At 50.3% G+C, this 25,019-nt stretch overlaps 2 long non-coding RNA genes across 2 annotated transcripts; both read right to left on the bottom strand.

The window, feature by feature from the left end:
• Nucleotides 1-7,678: 7,678 nt before the first annotated feature.
• On the bottom strand, nt 7,679-10,494 carry LOC114669781 (uncharacterized). The gene is made up of 5 exons (XR_013412011.1): nt 10,392-10,494; nt 9,429-9,514; nt 9,044-9,215; nt 8,654-8,752; nt 7,679-8,538 (listed from the first exon to the last, which is right to left on the bottom strand). It is a non-coding gene; the product is annotated as an uncharacterized LOC114669781 (long non-coding RNA).
• Nucleotides 10,495-12,786: 2,292 nt separating this feature from the next.
• LOC106995110 (uncharacterized) lies at nt 12,787-24,474 on the bottom strand. Its single transcript, XR_013412013.1, has 4 exons — nt 24,370-24,474; nt 20,868-21,483; nt 19,076-19,135; nt 12,787-13,223 (listed from the first exon to the last, which is right to left on the bottom strand). It is a non-coding gene; the product is annotated as an uncharacterized LOC106995110 (long non-coding RNA).
• Between the last annotated feature and the right edge of the window lie 545 nt (nt 24,475-25,019).

Raw genomic sequence — 25,019 nt, 5'->3', positions numbered from 1 at the left:
GGGAAACTGGCTGTGATAAAAAGCCGCGGAGCACAAGGACCAAGCCATACACTCTGCTAAGCCAGATGCCAAATAAAGACAGAGGCAGAAATGCAGACCAGGGCCACTCTCCTCGCCACAGTTTTTGGTTTTGTAAGATAGTTATTTCTCATAAAAATATATTTTTCGTGTTAATGTGAAATGGGCTTATTCTTACTTAAAAATGAATCAAGACATGGAATATGTTAAAAATTACTTTGTTGGCCGGGTGCGGTGGCTCAAGCCTGTAATCCCAGCACTTTGGGAGGCCGAGGCGGGCGGATCACGAGGTCAGGAGATGGAGACCATCCTGGCTAACATGGTGAAACCCCGTCTCTACTAAAAAATACAAAAAACTAGCCAGGTGAGGTGGCAGGCACCTGTAGTCCCAGCTACTCGAGAGGCTGAGGCAGGAGAATGGTGGGAACCCGGGAGTCGGAGCTTGCAGTGAGCTGAGATCCGGCCACTGCACTCCAGCCTGGGCCACAGAGCGAGACTCCGTCTCAAAAAAAAAAAAAAAAACTTTGTTTAATTTTCTAGTACGATGCATATTGATGGCTATGACCGCAGAGGGGACAGTTTGAGGATCCTCAGTATTTTTTATAAGTGTGAAGTGTTCTTGGAGCAGATTTCGCACCATGAAGTTAGAAAAGCACCAACTTCCATGATCTCTGAGACCCTCACATGTCAAAACAAAACAAAACAAACAAAACAAACCCCACACTCAGTTCCACGTCCTCTAAGTTCTCCGTTTTCAACGATCACGGTTGTTGCTGAGTTTTCCTTTTTGTGGCCATCACACGGGTTGTTTGAGAGAATATGAGGTTAGACCTTTCCAAATAAATAAATAGAAATGATTTTGTAGTTACAGAGTATACACATTACCGACCACTAGTAAATGTCTCTCTCTTTACTTTCTTTTAAGCTAAACACAGTCAAAATATATTTGTCTTGAAGCTGAGCGTGAAAGGAGAGGGAGAAAGCGTTCAGAGTTGTTTTCAGGGTCCTCTCTCAAAGAGAGTGAATTCTACCTCTCGCTTGCTCAAGAAAATGGTTCTTCCCACTGAGTCTGGAAACCTACCATCCTAACAGTGACATTTCCCCAAGAGCCTTTAATCTGTCAAGGGAGGCAGCTGTGGTTCCACAGAAAGGGCTGTCCTGGATGAAAAACAATTCCAAATTCCAACTCAGCCTCTTGTGAGCTGTGCACCCCTGGGCAAATCACCACACTTCTCTGAGCCCATGTGCCCATCTGTAAGACAGCACTGACTCCAAGTGCCTCACAGGGCAGTGGTGGAAATGCAATGAGATAATGCATGTAAAAGTTCCTAAAAAGAGTTGAAGATGTAGGCCGGGTGCAGTGGCTCACACCTGTCATCCCAGCACTTTGGGAGGCCGAGGCAGGCGGATCACGAGGTCAGGAGATAGAGACCATCCTGGCTAACACGGTGAAACCCCGTCTCTACTAAAAAAAAAATCAAAAAATTAGCCGGGTGTGGTGGTGGGCGCCTGTAGTCCCAGCTACTTGGGAGGCTGAGGCAGGAAAATGGTGTGAACCCGGGAGGCAGAGGTTGTAGTGAGCAGAGATTGCACCACTGCACTCCAGCCTGGGTGACAGAGCGAGACTCTGTGTCAAAAAAAAAAAAAAGAAAAAAGAAATCAGAGTTGAAGATGCATTATTGTTTTAACCATAAAATGTGATTACAAAGGTAATGTATGTTCCATATACAGAATTTAGAAAAAAAATAAAACAGCACAGTGCAAAGGAGGGAACAAAAATTGCCAGGACTCCCATTCCACTGTTAAAATGGCTTGCAAACTCCATTAGGTGGGTAGAGAGGTGCTGGCCGCGCCACCCAATCAAGCTGACTTCACTCTGCATGGCATGCATTCCGATACATGTGTGCCCGCGGGTGTGCACTGAAGCTCCAGGAAACATGGTGCGGTGCCAAGTCCCCACCATATAGCGAATGATTTCATCATTACAAAACAACATTTGGAAAACTAATTTTTAAATAAATATGTAAATGCCAAAAACAAGATTAGAGCATCCTCAATGTTTCTTCTCTTCAACATCTCTGAGCACTTTCAACAGAAGGGCTCTGTGCACAGTAAACATCTCGTAGGCCGGGAAGCTTGCTAGATGGAGCTGCTGCTCCTTGAAGACTTGTCAGCCTCTTACCAGGGACATGGATGGCGCGGGAAGGCATTATCCTCAGCAAACTAAGGCAGGAACAGAAAAACCAAACACCGCATCTTGTCATTGATACGTGAGAACACATGGACACGTGATGGGAAACAACACACACGGGCCTGTTTGCGGGGTGTGAAGGGAGCGAGAGCATCAGGATAAATTGCTAATGTATGCGGGGCTTAATACCTGGGTAACGGGTTGATCTGTCCAGCAACACACCCTGGAACACGTTTACCTATGCAACAAACCTGCACGTCCTGCACGTGTACCCTGGAACACGTTTACCTATGCAACAAACCTGCACGTCCTGCACGTGTACCCTGGAACACGTTTACCTATGCAACAAACCTGCACGTCCTGCACGTGTACCCTGGAACACGTTTACCTATGCAACAAACCTGCACGTCCTGCACGTGTACCCTGGAACACGTTTACCTATGCAACAAACCTGCACGTCCTGCACGTGTACCCTGGAACACGTTTACCTATGCAACAAACCTGCACGTCCTGCACGTGTACCCTGGAACACGTTTACCTATGCAACAAACCTGCACGTCCTGCACGTGTACCCTGGAACACGTTTACCTATGCAACAAACCTGCACGTCCTGCACGTGTACCCTGGAACACGTTTACCTATGCAACAAACCTGCACGTCCTGCACGTGTACCCTGGAGCTGAAAAATTGAAGGGGGAAAAAGAAAGACTGGTCAGCTTGTCAGGCTTCTAAAAGCCTCTTCCTATGTCCAAAGTGAGTCCTAATGTTGCCTTCTGGCCAGGCATGGCAGGGATGAAGTGTGTGTGGGCTCCATTAGATTGTGGAGCTGCTCCTTTCCTGTTGGAGATACAGGAACACCGGCTAGTGTACGATGGGTTTTCAGAAGGCATCAGGCCCCAGGCTCAGGCCCTCGGCAAGCTGGGTCTCCATCCCTCCTCCACAAGGTGATGAGGAGTGGATGATGCTGCCTGTTTTCCAGATGGTTTTTCAAGGCGTCCAGTTTTTTTTTTTTTTTTTTTTTTTTAGAGTGCACACAGTTGAAGTGGGAAAGCCATGCCATGAAGGCCGGCGCCAGACCCCAAAGGGACGAACTGTCATGGGACGCTGGTTCTCTTCCACAGCTTCAGGGAAGCCAGACTTCTCCCTGGGGCCCTCGAGGCTGACAGGTTCCTCTCCAAGCCCCACTCAAGTGGCTCCTCTCTGCTCCCCACTCCGCCACCCCGGGTCTGTGAAGTCCGCGAGGGAAGGAGCGCCTCTCTCTGTGCACGCTCTTGGTGCTGAGTGACGCTCGGGTCCTGCGGGAGAGGAGCCTCTGGATGAGTTGCATTGCATCAGCCGGCAGCCACGCAGCGCCCTTCCCTCGCCTTAGACATTGCTTAGTGCCAAAAGAGGTTTCGTGGTTCCTGCTGGTCTAGAGGAAAGGTTTAGGAATAAAACACACAGCCTTGGACAGCCCTGGACACCCCAGGGTTAGGAGCCTTAAGGAAAAAATGGGAGGAGAAGTGGTTTTTCAAAATGGAAAGTGTGATGCAGACAGAGCTGGACACAGAGCTGCTGTTTGCTAAGATCCGTGAGTGACTTAAGGCCCCTGAACACGCTGCGTTCTCTACATCCCTGCCCTGGAAGCCGTGGGTTCCGACTTCCGACATTGGCTTTGGTGCCTCTCGATATTTGAAAAACTTGATCCCAAAGGATCGATCCACAGATCTGAGAGCTGACTCCATGGGAGTCCCTTCAATGAACTCTCCGGTGGGGTGTGAGGATGTGACGAACCCCGAGGGACGCTTGGAGTCGGGTGGAATGGTCCAGTGACCAGACCCAGACCTGAAAGGCTACAGACCAGGGGGACTGTAGGGGACGGATCAGCCAGGAGAGGCTGCGCCCCGCCCAGGTCACAAACAGCCTTGATCTCCAGGTTTATGTTTAAACAGAGAAAAGGCCATTCCCTGTTCACGCTGTAGGCCTGTCACAGGAAGGCAGGGGGCTGCTGTTCACAGAAGCCCCCACGGACATGGCCCATGCAGTGGTCGCCACCTTGGTCATTTCAGTTGCTCCCCCACCCTCAAAAGGGAGCTTTGGAGGCCGCCATTTAGCAATTAGACATCCTAGCCCATTCTTCACTGGCTCATCCTTCACTGGCCGAATTAGTCAGGTGCCCCACCCGGCCGCAGTGGGGACTGATGGACGGGCATGGCGGGAAATGGTTGGCAAACAGCACCAGTGACCACCACCCAGAATAGAGAGGTTCCTGCCGAATCCTTAGTCACTCACAGAGAGCTGGGTTGAGGAAGATGCTAAGGTCAGTGGGGGAATGCGTGGCTGCCAACAGAGGGTGCCTGGGGAGGGCTCTGGCGGGGCTGCGGGCTCTGGTGGGGGTGCGTGCCCTGGAACTGCCTCCCCTGACCCACACCAACTCTCCCACTTGCTGATAAGAAAATGAGGGTGCAAGGCAGCAGCGGAGGGTGAGGCGAGAGCCAGGGTTTCTGACTCGCAGGCCAGTCTCCTCCCAACTTTGGTCATGTTGTTACTTCTAGGACTCAGCTGGAAAATCAGACAATTGAGGGTTTTAGATTTCCTGTCCCCGTTACATAGCAAGACTCTCTCCCCTCCTTAAGAAATAACACAGAGGTGCCAGCGTGTGGCCTCTTCCCTCCAATCTGGAGCTGCTGACACAAGAGTGTCACACAGAATGCCTAATCTGGAGCTGCTGAAATCCCTGACATAAAAAAAAAAAAAAAAAACACGGAGAGAAAATGTAACTGAATCTCTGTTGTTTGTTCACATAAGAACTCAGATGATCCTGTCTTTTATTCCTCAGTGCAGGGTCATGCGGTTGGCCACATGTTGGCATCTGGGTTTGTAATTCTCACCAAATGAGTCAGCAGAGAGATGAACATGGAGTTTTTCTTAACAGGCATCTTTGAGTCAGTGCCCACTACCATTTAAAAAAAAAATGCTGGAGTCCCCGCTTCCTCTCCTGTTACGGAGAGACATGGCTGGCTTGTTCCAATGTGTGAATGCACACTTGCTTCCTTTCTGGAGGGCGACCCGGGCAGGGTTTCAGGCACACAGGCGTGGACACAACGCACATGCACACATGTGTGCACAAACACCTTTGATGAGTTTGCAACTGAAAAAGTGTTTACATCTACCCCAGGCAGGAGCCAACACAGCTATAGACAGGCTCAGCTACAGCTCACCTGCTGGGTCAAGCCCTGAAACAACTGGTACCAAAAGGCCAAGCTCAGCCCAGAGAGGGAATCCTTCCATAGCTTCCATAGCTTATGTATACTAACATGTAAATGACTGACATCCATTTTTTTCTTTTTCTTTCTTTTTCCTTTGAATAAGTTTTGGTGGAGCAGGGAGCTAAGGGTCCACAAGGTCACAGATGGGTGGATGGTGGGGAGGGCCAAGGATGTAGGGAAAAGGAGTTGCTTTAAAATAAAGGAGAAGGCTGGGCATGGCACGGTGGCTCACACCTATAATCTCAGCACTTTAGGAGACCGAAGTGGGCAGATCACTTGAGGTCAGGAGTTTGAGACCAGCCTGGCCAGCATGGCAAAACTCTGTCTCTACTGAAAATACAAAAAAAGAAAAGAAAAAATTAGCCAGGCGTGGTGATGCACACCTATAATCTCAGCTACTAAGGAGGCTGAAGCAGGAGAATTGCTTGAACCCGAGAGGTAGAGGTTGCCGTGAGCCGAGATTGTGCCACTGCGCTCCAGCCTGGGTGACAAAGCAAGACTCCGTCTAATAAATAAATAAATAAACAAACAAATAAGAAAAGTTTTAACAGAGAAAGATACAGGATTAAAGACAGACTTTTGTCTTTTCAGACATGTATCAAGACGTGACTTTGAGCTCATCTTGACTTGGTCTGATGGGAATATATCAAAGATCTTTCTCCCCTAACTGCTGTTTCCAGCTTAGGGCTTCACAGGTCCCACAGGCTTTGTATCTGTTCCTTGGTTTCAGGCCCCCTTGGCAAATCCCCCAAAGCGCACTCTAGTCATCCCTCTTAGACATCCTTTTGCAATAGACGACCTGTGCTACCCAAACCAGACACTGTGCTTTTACGTGCGGTGTTTAAATGAAAAGCAACTTGCAGAGGGATGTTAGGGAATGAATGTGGAACCGGGGAGAAGAAATGGACAATACAGGGAATGACAGCTGGAGCCTTCTCCCTCTCTTCTCTCCAAGTCTCAGAATGCTGGAGAGGAATCTAGGAAGGGGTGCTTGGCCAAAACCGTACTCAGGGCTTCTTAAACCTCTGTGCCTTTTTCCTAGAGTACCAGGTTTCACAAGACTGAAAAGGTATTATTATTTGCAGGCATGAAAAAATAAAGTGGGAGTTGGGTTTGGCTAATATCACTCATGTTCAGTCCCTTCCCTGCTCCCCACGGAGCTCTGTGAGTTCACATCTCTGTATCTGATCTTGAAGAAAATATGCATCTCAGGGGCTCTGATATGCATCGCTGCTCACGCATGTGTACACAAGCACACCTGGCCACGAGCCCATGCCAAACACATGCTTGCCAGGGATGCTGGCAGAGTTCTGTGGGGACAGCCCCAGGAGGCGATTGACCAGTGGACAGCCAAGGCGAGGTAGGGCACAGGTGATGGGAACCTCATTCACGGCCTTCTGCTGGCCCAAAGCCCAGTTCTTATCACTCTATGCTCTGAACAAAGCCCTCGGTGGATACTGCCCACCTATAGGATAAAGTCCAGGCAAGTGTTTCTCCCTGGCTTTCAGAGTCCAGGACCCAGCATCACACAGTGGCACTTACCATGACAAGCAAGGCCCCTCAGCAGCTGCCCTGCACCTCCAGCCCCTCTCCCATCCACTTCCCTATACTCTGGTCCATTCACTGACAGGTCATAGATACCCTCTTTGAGCCTCAAGTAGCAGTAAACAGCATGTCCTCCTCGCAGGGGCACAGGAGCGGGAACAGGAGTAGTGCAGCCAGGGCCTGGCACCAGAGGAGGCTTGGGTCCTGGTACTGCTCTGGCTTCTCTCACCTTGGCGTGCAGGATCCCTGCCCAGATTCCTGGCGTAACTCTCAAAGTCCCACCCCTCCATGCTCCTGGGAGCACCCACCTCTGTCCTGGGAGCACCCCCAACCACCTGAGCCTCCTACGGTGCCCCTTGGAGCCCAGGAGGCATCAATGTGCCTGACTGTGCCTTGCCCCAGAGCTGGTGGATCATCAGGTCCCAGCCACAGCTGTCCCTGAACATCTCTCGGCCACTGACTGAAGGGAGCTGGGGTAACTGTTGTCCAGGGCCCCCAGTGGGATTTGGGTCCAAATGCCCTGAATGACGCTGGTTGGGATCACATGCCCTCAATGGGCCCTTCCCTTCCCTGCCTCCCCTCCCACCCTCCTACAGGCGTGGCCAGGGATCACCTCCCAGATACACGAACCCTTGATCGAGAGTTTGCTTCTGGCAACTCAAACCAAGGCAAGAAATATTTTTTCTTTTTTTTTTTTCTTTTTTTGAGACAGATTCTCATTCTATCACCCAGGCTGGAGTGCAGTGGAACAATCTTGGCTCACTGCAACCTCCACCTCCTGGGTTCAAGCAAGTCGTGTAACTCAGCCTCCCGAGTAGCTGGAACTACAGGCACGGGCCACCACGCCTGGCTAATGTTTGTATTTTTAGTAGAGACGGGGTTTCACCATGTTGGCCAGGCTGGTCTCGAACTCTTGACCTTGTGATCCACCCCCCCCCCCTCACCCTCCAAAGTGCTGGGATGACAGGTGTCACCCGCTGCACCCAGCTGGCAAGAAATGATTGATGGTAAAAAACAGCATATTTGAAATGCTGCCATTTCAAAAAAAAAAACCAAACCCAGAACACAGGATCACGTTCAGAGGAGACACAAAGTAAAGGCAGATGAGGAAATGAAGGTCTTGGGGGCTCATAGGCGATAACCACACAGCCTCCTATGGCGCAGTCCCCAGCTCTCCAACAGCAAGGACAGTCTGTGGTCATGTGTCCAGGCATCAGTTCTGGTCCCACCCTACACTGGCCTGGTTCCAACTTCTGATTCCTTCAGAAGGAGGTGATGGCCTTTGCTGCCGTCTGTTAGTTGAAAGCGTGGGCGGCCCATCCACGCTGCCCCAGGGCACTGACAAGGCCCGGCATGGTGGGTGGTGAGCCTTGCCACAAGATGAGTCTGCAGTGAGTTCAAGCCAGAAAATGAGAGATCTTGATACGCTGTCCAAGAGTCTTCCAGGAAAGTGTGCAAGTGGAAAATAGACACGACTTCATGATGAAGGCTGGATATGCCCAGGAGGACGTAGAAAGAGGAAGCTGGCAAGTGTGCCTGGGGGAGAACGAAAGACAGAAAAGGGGGTGCAGTTTGCCTAATATGGTTACATTAGTTCATCGAGGGATCTTTGCAATTCTGGGTTTGTCTCCTGGAGGAAGAGGGAAATCACCTCTTTGATTTTGTACTCATTCATCTCCTGTTCCTGGAGAACCTCTGTTGTGTGTCAGGTGCAGCTGAGCCTCCCTGCATAGTCTCCGCTATCTTCCACCTACAGAGGAGGAAATGGAGCCTTAGAATCAGGGCCTTTCTCATTTGTAAGAAACACCTATGAATGCCCAGCTCCCCCTCGAATTTCAGTGCTGCGTCCCACCATGCCACACGGTGCCGATGAGCTGGCTGGACCTTCATAGCAATGGTGGCCCTCTAAAAATAGGATCCCCCACCCCGAGCAATGGGGCGACCACAGGAAGCAGCTCAGACCACTTCCCGGGGACATTCTTCTGCCTCCAGTAAGCTGGGGATAGAAGTGGAGCCGCGGACGGATGAATGGACTGTTTGCCTGAGTCATAAATCAACAGGGACCAGCCCTGCATCCGAACAATTCTGGTCTCAACACTTCGCTCCTGAACACAGGCCGCAGAGGAAGCAGGTCTCCCAGGCTGGGGCCGGCATCAGATCCAACGCTGCCTTTCCCTCTAGCAGCAGCTCCTGCAGGGAGGGTCTCCCTGTCCCTAGAACCGGAGCGTGAAAGTCAGCAAAGTCCCATAAATCGCAGGAAATAAACTTCTGCCTCTTTAAATTCCTGCCGCCGTCCCCGTCCCGCCCACAGCCACAAATAGATTTCTTTCAATATTGGCTCTGACCTCAGCCCTCCCCGCCCCCACGTCTCCTTCTCCCAGGTTCCCCCCCACCCCCGCCAGCAAACCCTACAAGGCAGAACTTACCCTGCTGACCTCACCAGCGTGGTTTCTTCTGTTGTGTGTCTGTTTTTGTTTTGCTGTGACACTGATGACTTGTGGTTTGCCTCACACTTTGTAGCGTGCGTGGCAGTCATATAAGAAAACAGCAAATTTGTCAGTGAGCCTTGTTATTTATTACAAGAACCACGGGGATGCCAGGCAGCCAGGCTGGCCCCTCTGCCCGCCACCTATCCCATGGCTGAAGGGGCTGCACTGGCCAGGGATGCCGGATCAAGGCCCCAGATGAGAGGCATGGCTTCCGAGGGTGACAAACGGCGAGGTCCTCGCAGCTGCCGCTGTTCGGACACAATGCTAAGGAGAGAATGCTTTTTGTTTTGGTTTTTAAAATTTCTTATTTCCATTGGCTTTTGGGGAACAGGTGGTATTTGATCACCTAAGTTCTTTGGTGGTGATTTGTGAGATTTTGGCACACCCATCACCCAAGCAGTATACACTGCACCCAATTTGTAGTCATTTATCCCTCATCCCCTTCCCACCCTTCCCCACCGAGTCCCCAGAGTCCACTGTATCCTTCTCAAGCCTTTGCATGGGAGGATGCTTTTAACTGGTAAAAGGCAAAAGTAGAAGTAACAGCCTGAGGCCTCTCCGTGGTCAATGCCTCCCAAGATCTCGAGAGCACCCCTTCTCCCGCCTCCCCTGCCACCTCCACCTAGGCCACACGGGCCACGCCGGCCCCAGTGCTCCTGTGCCACAGGCAGGACACAGTTGTGCCTCAAAACCCTACGCCCAAGGTGCCTTTTCCCAGGCTTCCTTCCAGCTCACCCGTCACCTTTCTCTGCACTTGGCCCAGACATCGTCTTTGAAGTCCAGCATCCCCTGTACCTCAGCTTCTAAAATTGCCAAGCACCCGCACTCCAACAGGCCTCTTTTGCCTGGCTCTCCTCTGTACCTTCGTCCCCACCTGCGTTACTGATCTCTGTAACTTACTGGCTCCTTCCCCATTGAGGGTATGAGATGCACAACAATGGCTTTGTATCTTCGAGAAGCTCCAATGTATTTGCTGTTTATTATGGGCTGGGTTGCATCCCCCCCAAAGTCACATGTCAAAGTCCATCCCCCAGGATGTCATCATGTGACTGTTTGGAGATAGGGCATTTATGGAGGTAATTAAAGTAGAATGAGGTCACCAGCGTGGGAACTAATCCAGTAGGACTAGTGTCCCCATAGTTAGAGGAGATGAGGACACAGACACACACGGAGGGCGACCTTGTGAGGACACAGAGAGAAGACGGCTCCTACAAGCCAAAAAGAGAGGCCTTGAAGGAACCAGTCCTGCTGGCACCTTGATCTCAGACTTACAGCTTCCAGGACTGTGAGAAAATAAATCTCTGTCATTTAAGCCACCCAGTCTGTGGTACTTTGTGATGACAGCCCAAGCTAATGAATACAATGTTCAATAAATACTTACCAGATGAATAAATGAATGAATGAGCCAGGTGTGGCAGTTCACGCTTGTAATCCCAGCACTTTGGGAGGCAGAGGTGGGCAGATTACCTGAGGTCAGGAGTTTGAGACCAGCCTGGCCACTTGGCAAAACCCCACCTCTACTAAAAAAACCAAAAATCAGCTAGATGTGGTGGCGAGTGCCTGTAATCCCAGCTACTCAGGAGGCTGAGGCAGGAGAATTGCTTGAACCTGGGAGGCAGAGGTTGCAGTGAGCTGAGATTGCGTCTCTGCACTCCAGCCTGGGCAACGGAGTGAGACTGTGTCAAAAGAGAGAGAGAGAGAGAGAAAGAGAGAAAGAATAAAGAAAGAAAGATTGAAAGAAAGAAGAAAGAAAGAGAGAGGAAGGAAGGAAGGAAGGAAGGAAGGAAGGAAGGAAGGAAGGAAGGAAGGAAGGAAGGAAGGGAGAAAAGAAGGAAGGAAAGAAGGAAGGAAGGGAGGAAAGAAGGAAGGAAGGGAGGAAAGAAGGAAGAAAAGGAAGGGAGGGAGGAAGGAAGGAAGGAGGGAGGGAAGGAGGGAGGGAGGGAGGGAGGGAGGGAAGGAAGGAAGGAAGGAAGGAAGGAAGGAAGGAAGGAAGGAAGGAAGGAAGGAAGGAAGGAAGGAAGGAAGGAAGCTAGCTAACTTATCAGATACTTCACAAGTGGGGAACCATTCCTGGCTGAGGCTTGGTGGACTTGGGAGGATATTAGTAATGGAGATGTTTTGCTCCTAAGGCTCCAAGACTGTTTTGCTTCTTCATTCTTTGGACACAATTCTGTGGCCATTCTACTCATTTTTTCAAGGATAAATGATCTCAGTGGTGAAATATTGTCATGGGTGAGCAGTGACTATCTGGGGCCAGCGGCTCGGGGTAAAGACCATTGCAGATGAAGAAAGGCAGATTTAGGCCAGGCACGGTGGCTTATGCCTGTAATCCCAGCACTTTGGGAGGCCGAGGCAGGCAGATCATGAGATGGTCAAGAGAAAAGGCCATCCTGGCCAACATGATGAAACCCCATCTCTACTAAAAATACAAAAATTAGCTGGACAGGGTGGCAGGCGCCTGTATTCCCAGCTACTTGGGAGGCTGAGGCGAAACTTCGTCTCAAAAAAAAAAAAAAAAAAAAAAGAAAGAAAAGCAAATTTATTAAAGTAGGAAAATACATGGCAAGGAGACAACAGGCAGGCCTGCAAGAGAGGAGCTGATGGCAAGGAGACAAAGGCTTGCTGGGGACTTTATAGCGTGGTTCTTGTGCTGTGTGCTGGAAAGAGTGATGTGCAGTACTGATAACAACAAGGTTGTGGTTCGCTAACATGCATTTTTCTGTCAGCCAAGGGTCTAATGACAGCTGGACGCAGGAAGATTGTGAGTTACTTGTGCAGGATGACTGTGTGTTCTGGACCATGAAGACATGCAGACTTGGAGCTTATCTACCTTCTCTTTTTGCTTTCCCTGGGTCCTGCCAGACTGACTCCCCCTCCCTAATTAGGACTCCACAAACCTCACCCAGACATCAAGTGTTTTCTGAGCACCTGTGCAGGGCTGTGGGTGACAGTCGATAATGAGGCTCATCTTCCTCACCGTCGCGTCTTTCTAACCGTTTGGCCGTCTTCCGGTGGTGGCTGCAACCACGTCAAAGGCCAGCATGGAACTAACCCATTGCGTTATGTTTTCATTCCTGTTTTTCTTTACTTTTCTTAAGCAGGAAGTGCAACTGGATCAGGGAGCCTCTCAGGGGCTCTAACTTTTTAATTCATCTCTGCGATTCTTCAAATTGTAGGTCATTAAACTATGAAGCCAACAGATACCTGGCTGCTTACTGGATTCAGGGCACTGGGATGCGTCACTGAAAATGCCAGTTCAGGGCCCCTCCTCTCCTGGAGCCAAAATTCTGGAGTGAGGCTGGGAGACCAGAAAGGAACAAATTAAACCAGCACTCACTGCTAAAAACAAGCATAACAAGCAGTAGTGCAATTAGATCAAAACACACAAATCAAAGATGGCTCAAGGGCTTTCCCGTGTTGAGAAGGGCTGGACCCCGTTGTTTGTGAGAACTCAGGTTTGAAACATCTGTGCTGAAGGAGGCTCTGGACACCAGGAGAGGTGAGGCGACCCTCAGTCCAGGCGGAGACAGGGAAAATGAAGCAAAGGTGTTTACTAAAACATACAAATAAGTCTGCAGTTTCCACGGCTTGGTCTGTCTGCCTGAGAGGTTCCCTAATGCTATGGCCTCCTAATATGCTCATTCTTCTCAATTCAGCCATTTAGGGGTCCTTCCATCTATCTGTCGCAGGGCTGCTCTCTGGGGAGCACCCTCCTCCACAGCACATTGAGACCTGCATGTACAAAAGCCAGGAGTGAACCACTGCTCACTGCACACAAGGGCTTTGCCGTGAAGCTGTGACTCACAGTGCTCAGAGCGAAGTGAGGATGGAGAACAAACACGTGCACGACTGTTTTAGGAAACTTTAGGCCTGAAACAGGTCCCTGAAACAACAGAAAAGCTGTGGGTTTCCTTCTCCTCTCCCCACCACCCCCTGCACGCGGCAGACACACAGCATGTGTCTGTTTACTTGCATGAATGCATGTCTGTATCTTGACCAAAAGTTAAGTCATATCTGAAGTCTTAGCCCAAGTTTGCCACAGGGCCATGGGCACTCGGGGACAAATTTAGCCTCTAGTAAAAGAGCAAAGTCTTCTGAGGCCAAACATTAAGCCACCATTTACCCAAGGACTGTATGGAGCTGGAAGTGAATACCACATTGTTTCAAACTCTGGTCTCATGTCTTTGGTGTGAAGTTTCCTGGTTTCAACTACCTCTAATGATATCCTTCCAGATGGAAGGCTAAGCCAACTTGATTTGGACCACATGTCACAGTCGCTGGTATGTGGCATGGTTTGGGAAGGCTCAATCTGCCCATTGATTGAGAGTGTTTTTAGGGACTCATATCACACAGGCCCTGCTAACCATTCTCCACCCACCTCCTCTGTGCTGCCGTAGGGAGGCTGCAGCCAGTAATTACAGGCTCAGCCACGGCTGGCTGTCACCCAGATGTTTACAGTCTCAGGGACACTGGATCCCAAATCCAGAGTGGTCACTGCAGACAGCAGAAGGAAGGAAGGCTCCAGCCTGATTTCCTAGGCTTCTGGATCCATGCTCATTGACAGGGCTTTTGTTCCCTCGTGGGGCAGACAGTCCAACAACTGGAGAAAACACTGTGGGATTTTAGCTTCCTCCTGCCTTCCAGGCATGAAATGACCCATTTCATGGGAAGATTTTAGGGCACTGTCCAGTAGGATCATGGTGGTGGGTGTCGTTTAAGGCTTCAGGGTATAAGGGGCCATCTGACGTAAGGAGAACTCTAGAGTTGGACCTCAGGGTGGGCTGGGGTTAAGGCTGGCCAGGTCTCTCCAGGATGGCAGGGCTTTAACTAGTCTCCCTGAGAAAGCCAAGGTTGGAAACAAAGCCTAGTCCCTGAAAACAAGGGGGAGAAGGTGGCATCTGGGTTGACACCACCCTTGAATTTCCATTTGTAATACAACTTTTGTTTTGTATCCACTAAGTCAACTGCCACGGTTTGAATGTTGTCCTCTCCCAAACTCATGTTGAAACTTAGTCCCCATGGTGACAGTACGAGGATAGGAGATCTGCCTCTGGTATTGGAGAGGTGGAAGCTTTGGGATGTGATTAGGATTAGATGAGGTCATGAGGGTGGGAACGAGCAGCTTTCCAGGGGGAGAAAGGGAGGGCTTGACTTGCAGGCTCAGCCCCCTTGCTCTGAGATGCCTGCACCCCCATGGGACCTTGCAGAGTCCCCACCAGCAGGAAGGCCCTCACCAGATGCCACCCCTTCTGGAGACTTCCAGTCTCCAGAACTATAAGAAATAAATTCCTGCACTCCCATGGGACCTTGCAGAGAGTCCCCACCAGCAGGAAGGCCCTCACCAGATGCCACCCCTTCTGGAGACTTCCCAGCCTCCAGAACTATAAGAAATAAATTCCTACATTCCCATGGGACCTTGCAGAGAGTCTCCACCAGCAGGAAGGCCCTCACCAGATGCCACCCCTTCTGGAGACTTCCCAGCCTCCAGAACTATAAGAAATAAATTCCTGCACTCCCATGGGACCTCGCAGAGAGTCTCCACCAGCAGGAAGGCCCTCACCAGATGCCGCCCCTTCTGGAGACTTCCCAGCCTCCAGAACTATAAGAAAGAAATTCCTGCACTCCCATGGGACCTTGCAGAGTCCCCACCAGCAGGAAGGCCCTCACCAGATGCCGCCCCTTCTGGAGACTTCCAGTCTCCAGAACTATAAGAAATAAATTCCTGTACTCCCATGGGACCTTGCAGAGAGTTTCCACCAGCAGGAAGGCCCTCACCAGATGCCACTCCTTCTGGAGACTTCCCAGCCTCCAGAACTATAAGAAATAAATTCCTGTACTCCCATGGGACCTTGCAGAGAGTCTCCACCAGCAGGAAGGCCCTCACCAGATGCCACCCCTTCTGGAGACTTCCCAGCCTCCAGAACTATAAGAAATAAATTCCTGCACTCCCATGGGACCTTGCAGAGTCCCCACCAGCAGGAAGGCCCTCACCAGATGCCGCCCCTTCTGGAGACTTCCAGTCTCCAGAACTATAAGAAATAAATTCCTGTACTCCCATGGGACCTTGCAGAGAGTCTCCACCAGCAGGAAGGCCCTCACCAGATGCCACCCCTTCTGGAGACTTCCCAGCCTCCAGAACTATAAGAAATAAATTCCTGCACTCCCACGGGACCTTGCAGAGAGTCTCCACCAGCAGGAAGGCCCTCACCAGATGCCACCCCTTCTGGAGACTTCCCAGCCTCCAGAACTATAAGAAATAAATTCCTGCACTCCCATGGGACCTCGCAGAGAGTCTCCACCAGCAGGAAGGCCCTCACCAGATGCCGCCCCTTCTGGAGACTTCCCAGTCTCCAGAACTACAAGAAATAAATTCCTTTCCATTGTAAATTTCCCTGTCTCAGGTGTTCAGTTATAGCAACAGAAAACAGACCAAGATATCAATTTAATACACAAATTTCAATTTACCTGATCGTTTAAAAGTGTAGAGAATCCCTTTCCATGGTGTTTCTCGCTATTCCTTTTTGTACTTTTAACCAATTTTTGCTTCTTACAAAAATGGTAAAGCATGTTGTTTGGGTAATTTGTGACGGGTACTTTGTCATTTTTTTCTCCCTGGGTACGCACATTATTATTTTTTTATCCTGAATTTCTAGAAGTGCAATAGGACTGTCGTATTATCCGTTGAGTCTGGGGCCACATGTGATGTTGCCATGTGTGGCCTTGAGCCTCTCCCAGCCTCCAGCCCATGGTAAAACGCAATCATTACTCAAGGAAGGAAGAAATACATGCACATCCAAGTGAAGGAACAGCCTCAGGAGTTTCGGTTTCCATGTATGTGGGCTCTGAGTCAGGCCAAGGGGAGTCAGTCACTTCCACTCCCTCACTTACCAACTGCGTGACCTTGAGGACCGTGGTCTACCTCTCAGCGTCCCTCAGATGTCCACAGGACATTCACTGAGCCTGCTGGGCTGTCGTGAGAACTGCCCTGTGCAGGGCTCTGCACAGAACTGGGCACAGCAGCCGCAACCCCATTCCACACCATGTGCTACATGGCTGTGCCCGGGTCTCTCTGCCCCATACAAGGATATGGGTCACAGCCTGTGGATTCCCTATCTGCTCACTGCACACTCCCCCACACACCCAACCTTAATACATTTTGCTGAATTAATAAGCAAGGTCGTCAAGTTCTCTCCTCTTCCCCGCCTCCCTTATCTGTAAGGAGGAAACATTGACCAGCTTTGGTGCTGCCCCTGTTCTCAGGGGGAGCAGTGGCTGCTGTCTCACCAGCAATCTCTAATGGATACAGAGAAAAGAGTTACTGATTGACCTTTTTTTTTTCCCTGCTTTGCAATCTCACTAAAGCATTTCCTTTCCCTACCCCCATGCAGGAAGGCAAGAGCAGCATTATTCAGTTTCCAAAGTCTGAGCTCTCCTCACACCCACAGGACTGGGGCCTGCAGCCAGTTGGGTGGGGAGGGGGGTGAGGGGTGGGGGAGGGTTTAACACTTGCAGTGCCCCGGCGGTGGGTGACCTGCGCGCTCTCTCTCCCACGGAAACACGGAGGCCTGCAAGACGGCGGAACTGCAGAGGGGCAGGACACACACGGACGCCGGGAGACGCAGGAAGAGAGTTACCAGATAAAATAGGAATGCCTTTTTAGTATAAGTGTATCCAATGCAATATTTGAATTTCAGATAAACAACAAATAATTTTAATATCTATGTCTCATGCAATATTTGAACTTCAGGTAAAAATGAATAGTTTTTAGTATAAGTAGGTCTCTTGTAATATTTGAATTTCAGATAAAAAAAGAACTATTTTCGCATAGAATAGGTCCTGCAGAAGTAAAAAACCTTTTTCATTGTTATTACGGGTTGAATAGCGTCCACCAAGAAGTTCATGCCCACCCGGAACTTTAGAAGGTGAGTCTATTTGGAAATAGGTTCTTTGTAGAGGTAATTAGTTAAGACGAGGTCATATTGAAGTAGGGCGAGCCCTAAGTCCAGTGACTGATGTCCTCATACGAATGACATGAAGACAGAGGAGAGACGCGCAGGGAAGAGCCCGCGCGTCTCAGAAGCAGAGGCTGGAGCAATGGGGCCACGAGCCAAGGGACACCTGGAGGCCCCAGGAGCAGGAAGAGGCCAAAAGGGGCCTAGATCCTCCCAAGGGAGCCCAGCCCTGACACCTTGACGTTGGTCTTCTGGCCTCTAGACTGTGATAATAAATTTCTGTTGTTTTAAGCGCCCCAGATTGAGGTGATTTGTTACAGCAGCCACAGGACATGAATACAATTGCTTATGTAAAATGCACATTTAATTGGGCATCCTGTATTTTTATTTATGACTCTGGCAGCTCAGCTGGAGAATGGCTCCCAGGGAGGAGCTAAATGGCTGGCTGGCCTCCCACGGCTTCCCGCTGCTCTTCCTGCCCTAGAGTTTCGGTCGGACATTCCTGCGGCTCTTAGCAAGCTCTGGCCGCCCCTCCACGCACCTGTGTCGTCAACAGCTACTCCTGACGGGAGATGTGACTGTGCACCACCGTTGCCTCCACAGTGAGACCCTGGTGGAAGGAGCACCAGACCCCCTCCCCCAAATATTTCTGATGGCTTGAGACCCCCTGAGGCCCTTACCATACTCTGGAGGATGTTAAGGATCTCAGCCCAACCCCCTAAAAGGGTAAAGGACCAAAATTAAATCTCTTGAAAACCCTGATGCATGGGGCTGGGCAGGAGAGAGGTGCAACTGGATTGAGGAGAAACTGATAATAAAGAGAATTTCTCGTACTTTCAAATGTCATGGGCTGAATTCGTTCCCGCTGCAGCTATTACAGCATGTGCCAGAGTGATTCGTGCCTCCTGGTAGAACATTTTCCATTTTCTCCTTCCAGGAGTGAAATGTGAACCTCCTCTTCCCTGTCCCGGGAACGGTGGCGACCCTGGCTCCTGGTCGCCCAGAAATCCTCAGGCAGTTCCCAGGCACTGACACAGAGGCCTGGGTGCCGCTCCCCCAGCTTCCTGCGCTGTCGGGATGCAAGAGGAGGCCGGCACTGAGCTCACCAAGCAGCTGAATAAATGCGCACGTCTGCAGGGAAATGCTTCCTCACATCTAATTGCCTGGTGATTAGGAGACCACCCACCGTCTGAATTGCCCTCGATTTGTGAAGAGCCCTGGCAGCTCTCCTGCGAGATTCAGCGTTCAAAAGGAGGAGGTAATCATCTGGAATTAAATTCCTGGGTTCCTCATCTGTCCTAGACTCACACGAGGGCCTGGCAGGCTGCGCAGTTATTTACCCCGTTCACCTTCGAACCACGCACAGTTCACACCAAGCCAGCAGAGCTACTGCCATGCCCCAGCGCCAACAGCGCCTGCGTCCTACCCGGAAATCTCACCGTCTTTCCTACAGCAAAGCAACCATTGGTGCCCAAACATAAAGGAGCAAAGAGGTCCCCGGCAGCCTTGCCTGCGACAGCTCCAAACTGGCAGAAGTCTGCAGAAATGCGCGCTACTCAGAAATGGTCAAACAATTGCACCTCCCAACCATACACCGCAGTTTCGGAAGGAGGGGGCCCACTACATGCTTACCGGAAAGAGGCTGATGGCATTTTCGAAAGTGAGCAGCAGATTAATAGACTCCAAACGTTTCTGCAAATGAAAAAATCGCAGAACTGAGTATGTGTTTAGCACACATGCACACACACACACACACACACCCTGACTTGATTTGACAGCCAGGTAGAACCACGCTGGCTCTGACGTCTGCCTGTTTCAAGGTCCTCCTCCCCAACTCACTATTTCTGCTCACTTTTTGGTGTTTGGTTTTTTAAAGTTGTTCTGTGCATGCTTTCATGTCTGTGAAATGGGCGCAGCGGCAGTATCTCCCTGCAGGTTGGCTCTGAGAACTGAGAGAGACGGCACCAACAGTGCTCAGCCCAGCGCCTGGCTCTAGTGAGCTGCCCTGGAGATCCCCGCTCCAGAAGTACCTTTGTCTATACTATTTTAAATTAGTTACAAGGTGGAAGTTTCATCTGATAATTTTTAAAACTGACTGATGTCCATCAACACTTTTTTCCAAAGCTCATTGAACAGCAGAAATCCCCACTATAACTCCTTTATCAGTGGCCAAGAGAATAACTGGCTATGTCTAGAATCTAGGGTCCCATGAGCTCTGAGACTTGGGCTAATTCTTTCTTCCTTTGCTCAAGGGACAGAGGGGATGTCCCCACCATGGTATTTCATCTTGGGACCTCAGCCAGGTCTCTGAGTCCTTTTGGCATCCTTGATGGTGGTGCCCCCACTGGCAGTTCCCACAGATCATCTCCTGTTGATATGATATGTGGACAACACCAGGTGGAGAGGCACCATTCGCAGTCGTAAGTCTTTGCTTCTTGGATGTATCACCCTATTTCTAATCTGGGATCGATGGGGCTTTAATGACCTCAGTGCCATGAACATAAACAGCTCCCTAGGACTGGATGTCTCGCAGGTGCCCCGTCGCCCTGCACAGCAGCAGAGTCTGAGACGGAGGTTCATCACAGCCACACCTGCCTGGCTCCGACAGCCCCTCCTCTATCAAAGCTCCAAGCATCCCATCACCGCCTTCTCACATGTCACCTGTGAGAATTGGTAGGGTCCCCTCTTTATTTTAGCCTCCTAACACCTTCGCAGATGGAGAGATTCCCACAGACTAGGGATTTCCTGACATCACTCAGCCCCAAACAGCTGAAGAGCTGGACTTTGAACCCAGATCCTGAAATCCACGTTCCATCATCTTCTATATCAGAAATGATACATCATCTAAAAAATGTGTGTGGAGGGCCGCTTCAAGCACTGAGCTGGCTGCTAAAAACTGTCAAAGATGTATCCTGAACTTGAACCTGCTTTGGAAGAAAGTTCAGATTCATTCATGTTTAATAAAAATCTACTGTTTTCCCCATTTGCTAATCTAATCTCTGGAGGAAGTTGGGAAAGGCATCTCCGAAGGTGCCTGACTCCTCTTTGGACCTAATTGGGAGAATGTGGCTTCCTGCAGAGCCCCGAGGTGACAGTCCCTCCCCCATAGCACAGGGCACTTCCAGCTCCATCCTCCCGCTGCAGCCAGCGCCATTTTAGTGAGCTTTTAAGGCTAAGTCTCCCTAAATCGCCCTGCTTTTCCATCTTTAAAAAAAAGTGAAGGAGGGTGCCTGCAGAAATGGATGCAGCTGGAAACCATCGTTCTCAGCAAACTATCGCAAGAACAGAAAACCAAACACCGCATGTTCTCACTCATAGGTGGGAATTGAACAATGAGATCACTTGGATACGGGAAGGGGAACATCACACACCAGGGCCTATTGTGGGGAGCAGGTAGGCAGGAGGGATGGCATTGGAGTTATACCTGATATAAATGACGAATTGATGGGTGCTGACGAGTTGATGGGTGCAGCACACCAACATGGCACATGTATACATATGTAACAAACCTGCACGTTGTGCACATGTACCCTAGAACTTAAAGTATAATAATAATAATAATAAAAAGAAGTAGTAATTCCTAGAAAACAGAATCGGCGTTCTGGGTAGGGGAGGCAACCCCTCTGTGGTTTTCCTTGAATAGGCGCTGCTGTTGGTGTTTAAAGTTGTCAAAATGCTTCATCCTTTCCCTTTGATGTAACGCAGACCCCAAGATGCCAAGATGCCGAGAGTCCTCAGGCTGGGACGGAATATTTACTTCGTTCATTATGGGATAGAGTTGACTCCATGCGGATGGTCGGTCCCTAAAATGCCCGTGGGTTTTGCAGGCTCTTTTTCTTTCTCCTCTAATCATTCATTGAGTTCACACAACTGGATTTCTTCAGCCTTCCCAAGCGGCCTTTATTGTACGAGCTCAGCAGGTGCTTCCAGTCCCTAGGACAGCTGTGCCTGCCCCAGAGCTGTGGGCACACTCCTTGTCCCTGTCTGCTGGGCAGCTGGCCTTCTTCTTCACCGGAGCTGAGACCTGCAGCAGGGGGTGCCTGGAGAAACAAGAGGCTTTGGAAGCGTCAGGTGACAGGGCCTGGCTGTGGTTTACATTTTTCACCTTAATTTTAACAAGTATTTCAACCCCCTGGAAAATTGCTTCTCTACAATAATAAACAGAACCTGCAGTGAGTCTGCAGCAGGCTCCCAAGCCCGGGCAGGGCTGGGGATCATTCCCAGTAAGCTCTGGGAGACCTAACAGTAGTCAGGAACACACGCAGGCAATGGGGAGGGCTCAGAGGGGCTGCTTCAGCCCAATTGGCCCTAATTTAACGGAGGTGCAGTGGCGTTGGTGTGGCAACCTAAGGTTTTGAGTTACACATAAGCAAGTCAAATAGCATATAAATAATAGAGGTAGCGTGTTACAGGGGTAAAAGGGACCAGTGTCTGCCTGCCCGTCTGGTCTGTTATTCATCAAGTCAGTGTGGTGCCTTCTGTGGCTTGTTCATCTCTGTTCCCAGCTCCAAAGTTAGCCAAGGGCCTATTGACAAGACTTGGAAAAAGATGCTGAGATCCTTGTCCTGAGAAACAGGGCGTTACCATGGAGACACCATTCATTCATGAGCATTCGTCAAGCACTTACTATGTGCTTAGCAAAGGGGGTCTGGAGTGAATGGAAACTCAGTGAAATATGCCCCTTCGAGCCTCGCCTTTCAAAATGTGATCCACGACTAGCACCATCTGCATCCTCAGAAGTCTCTAGAAAGGCAGTATCAGGCGCCACTCCAGACTGCAGAGCTGGAGCTAGATTTTAACAAGATCCCCCAGGCCATTTGAGTGGGCTGTGAGGTTTGAGGAGCATTGCACTAGGCACGAAGAGAAGATCTAGGAAGGAAGATCTGAGCGGCCCCAGTGGAGCAGAGGTACTCTCTGGTGGTGTGGGGGGCAGCCAGGGTGCAGGGTGGGCTCAGCAGTGGCCGGGGCGTGGGAGAGCCTGGCTGGTCAGTGCCAATAACCATGATGCAGGACAGCCTAGAGACGCATGTCTTTCCCCCTGTGACATAAACAAGGTAACGGCCACCAAATGATGTCCACGTCCTAATCCCTGGAACCTGTGAATGTGACCTTACCTGGCAAAGGGACTTTGCAGACAGGATTAAGGACCTTGTGATGTGAAGCTTTTCCTAGATTATACTCACAGGGGTCTCCTGTGAGAGGGATGCAGGAAGGTCAGACAGGAGAAGGTGAGGGGGTGACACGAGCAGAGATTGGAGTGGCGTGGCCACAAGCCAAGGGGCGTGGGCAGCCTCTGGAGGCTGAAGGGACAAAGGTGGGTCCTCCCCCAGAGCCTGTGGAAGAACCAGCACTGTGGACGTCTTGACTTGAACCCCATAAGTCTCGGTTTGAACTTCTAACTTCCATTACTATGAGAAAATACATTTGTGTTGATTTTAAGCCCCTGACTTTGTGACAATTTGTTACAGCGGCAACAGGAAACGGGTACTCTCAACAGAGATTTTCAGGTGATGCCCATATAGAATTAGTCTCTGCTTAGGGAAGGGTCCAGCATCCACCTCTCTTCACTTCTTAAACTGGTCCTGAGATCAGCCAAACTCAGGGACCACAGACCCAGGCTGCTCACATCCCCATTTTTGAGGGGCACAGAAAGTTCTGGAAGGAATATCTCAAGTGGTGTATGTGAGAAATAAAAGCGTTAAATAACGAAGCCTCCAGGTTCTGTCTTACGCCTCCTCAGGGCTCACAAAGCTCCTAGTGCTGGGTTCTGCATACAGTTGGCACTTAATAGAGCATCTGCTGACTGAGGTCACATGAGCATCCAAGCTGAGCCCTCTGTCCCCTCCAGCCCTCAGAGCTGAGGGCTCTGATCCATGGAGCCTTCTGTCCAAGAAACAGTCTCCCCCCATCCCCTGTTCGCTCTTCATATGCTGGTTTCCTGAGGTTCTACTCCAAGTCTTCTCACGTTCCTCCTTCCCTGGGAGTCTTGTCCTAAACCACCACACTTATCACCGCCTCTCTCCCCAGACTGCTGCTCTCTCCTGAGTCCTGACCAGCTTGAGGTCCCTGCCTGGACTCCCAGCACCATCTCACCTCTCCTCCTCACCCATCTCCTGCCTGGTAGTCCCCAGGAATCATTTCCAACTCATCCTTCTTTCCACCTTCCATCCAGTCAGCACAGGGACCTGTCAGTCACACTCCCCAAATGTCTCTTGGATCCCGGCAGCACCTTATCACCACCGCCCTGCTCCTGCACTCCCTGCCTGGATGCTGGTAGCCACTCCCAACTGGTCCCCCTGCAAGCTGTGATGTCCTCCAACCCACACCTGATCACAACCAGCTCCTCCTTAAATGACTGTCCATTGCCCTCAAGAGAAAGTGCAAACATCCCCCGAGATCAGCACCTGCCTTCCTCTCCAGCCTTCCTCTCCCACAGCCCCCTCCCCACGGACTCTTAGCTCCTAGGAATCCACTCAGAGATGTTTAATGCAGGGATACCTGTTTATGCTATAGGAGGTTTTTTTCTTGTTCTTCCTTCAAATTGTTATTCTCATTTACAAATGGCAAGTGTCTCCACCCAGTAAGAAGTAAACTTCTGCAAAATAACTGTAAGCCATCAGGTACACACAATGTAGCAGGAATCATGCCCACTAATTTACATAAAATGCCTCATTTTAGGCTGAACACTCCAAGCTTCTTTCAGTTCCTAGGCAGGCCATATTTTCTCTCTCCTTGGGGATTTTGATCTGCAGTAATCGCCAGTGAAAGCCTCCTCCCCAGCCCCACCTCTGCCAGGCCGACATCTACCTGTCCTCTGGATCTGGAATCCATGGTCTCGTCCTTGAGGACAAGGAGGAGTTCCTGAAATTCGCTCTCTTGGCACCCTGTATTTGCCCCTGGATTTTCCCTAAGAGGAGGACACGTACCTGTTCTCTCACCAGTGGGAAAGCGTGGTGAGAACCCGTTCTTCCTGCCCATCTCTCCTCTCTCCACCTCAAACCCTCTCTCCCCCAAATAAAAAGGAGGAGTCGTCATACAGCTATTTTGGTTTATTATTTTTTTTTATTGTTTGAGATGGAGTCTTGCCCTGTCGCCCAGGCTGGAGTGCAGTGGCGCGACCTTGGCTCACCGCAGCCTCTCATGCAGCTATTTTGAGCAGTGACGTCTGACACAAGTGCACGATCACTTGACTCAGTGTCCTAGAGGCGAGCTCTGTTCTCTGCCTCTTCTTGGAGCAGCTCCCATCTTCACTCTTAAATGTTCAGCACCTCAGCCTGCACCCGGACAGGTAAGCTATATCTATCCTTCCTGATGAGAGTCCAGTTACTTTCAGTTCTGGCAGAGACAGGGAGAAGACAAGGGAAGCACAGGCTATCCCAGAAAGCTGTCTTTCCCAGAGACCTTACGTTGGATGTGTCAACAACCCCACTCAAGAATGAGGTTTCCATCCTCATCTTGAGATATACATATTTTTAAAATTTGCTTATTTATTGACTTATTTGCCAACCGTGAGAAACTAAACAGGAGGAGGGGGAACTTGGGCACCCTCAGTCTTTGTTAAAGCTTGGATGATGAT

Source organism: Macaca mulatta, chromosome 20, assembly GCF_049350105.2.
Source record: "Macaca mulatta isolate MMU2019108-1 chromosome 20, T2T-MMU8v2.0, whole genome shotgun sequence".
Taxonomy (NCBI): Eukaryota; Metazoa; Chordata; class Mammalia; order Primates; family Cercopithecidae; genus Macaca; species Macaca mulatta.
Note: the sequence above shows the minus strand (reverse complement) of the source record. Positions and strands in the feature narration are given on the sequence as shown.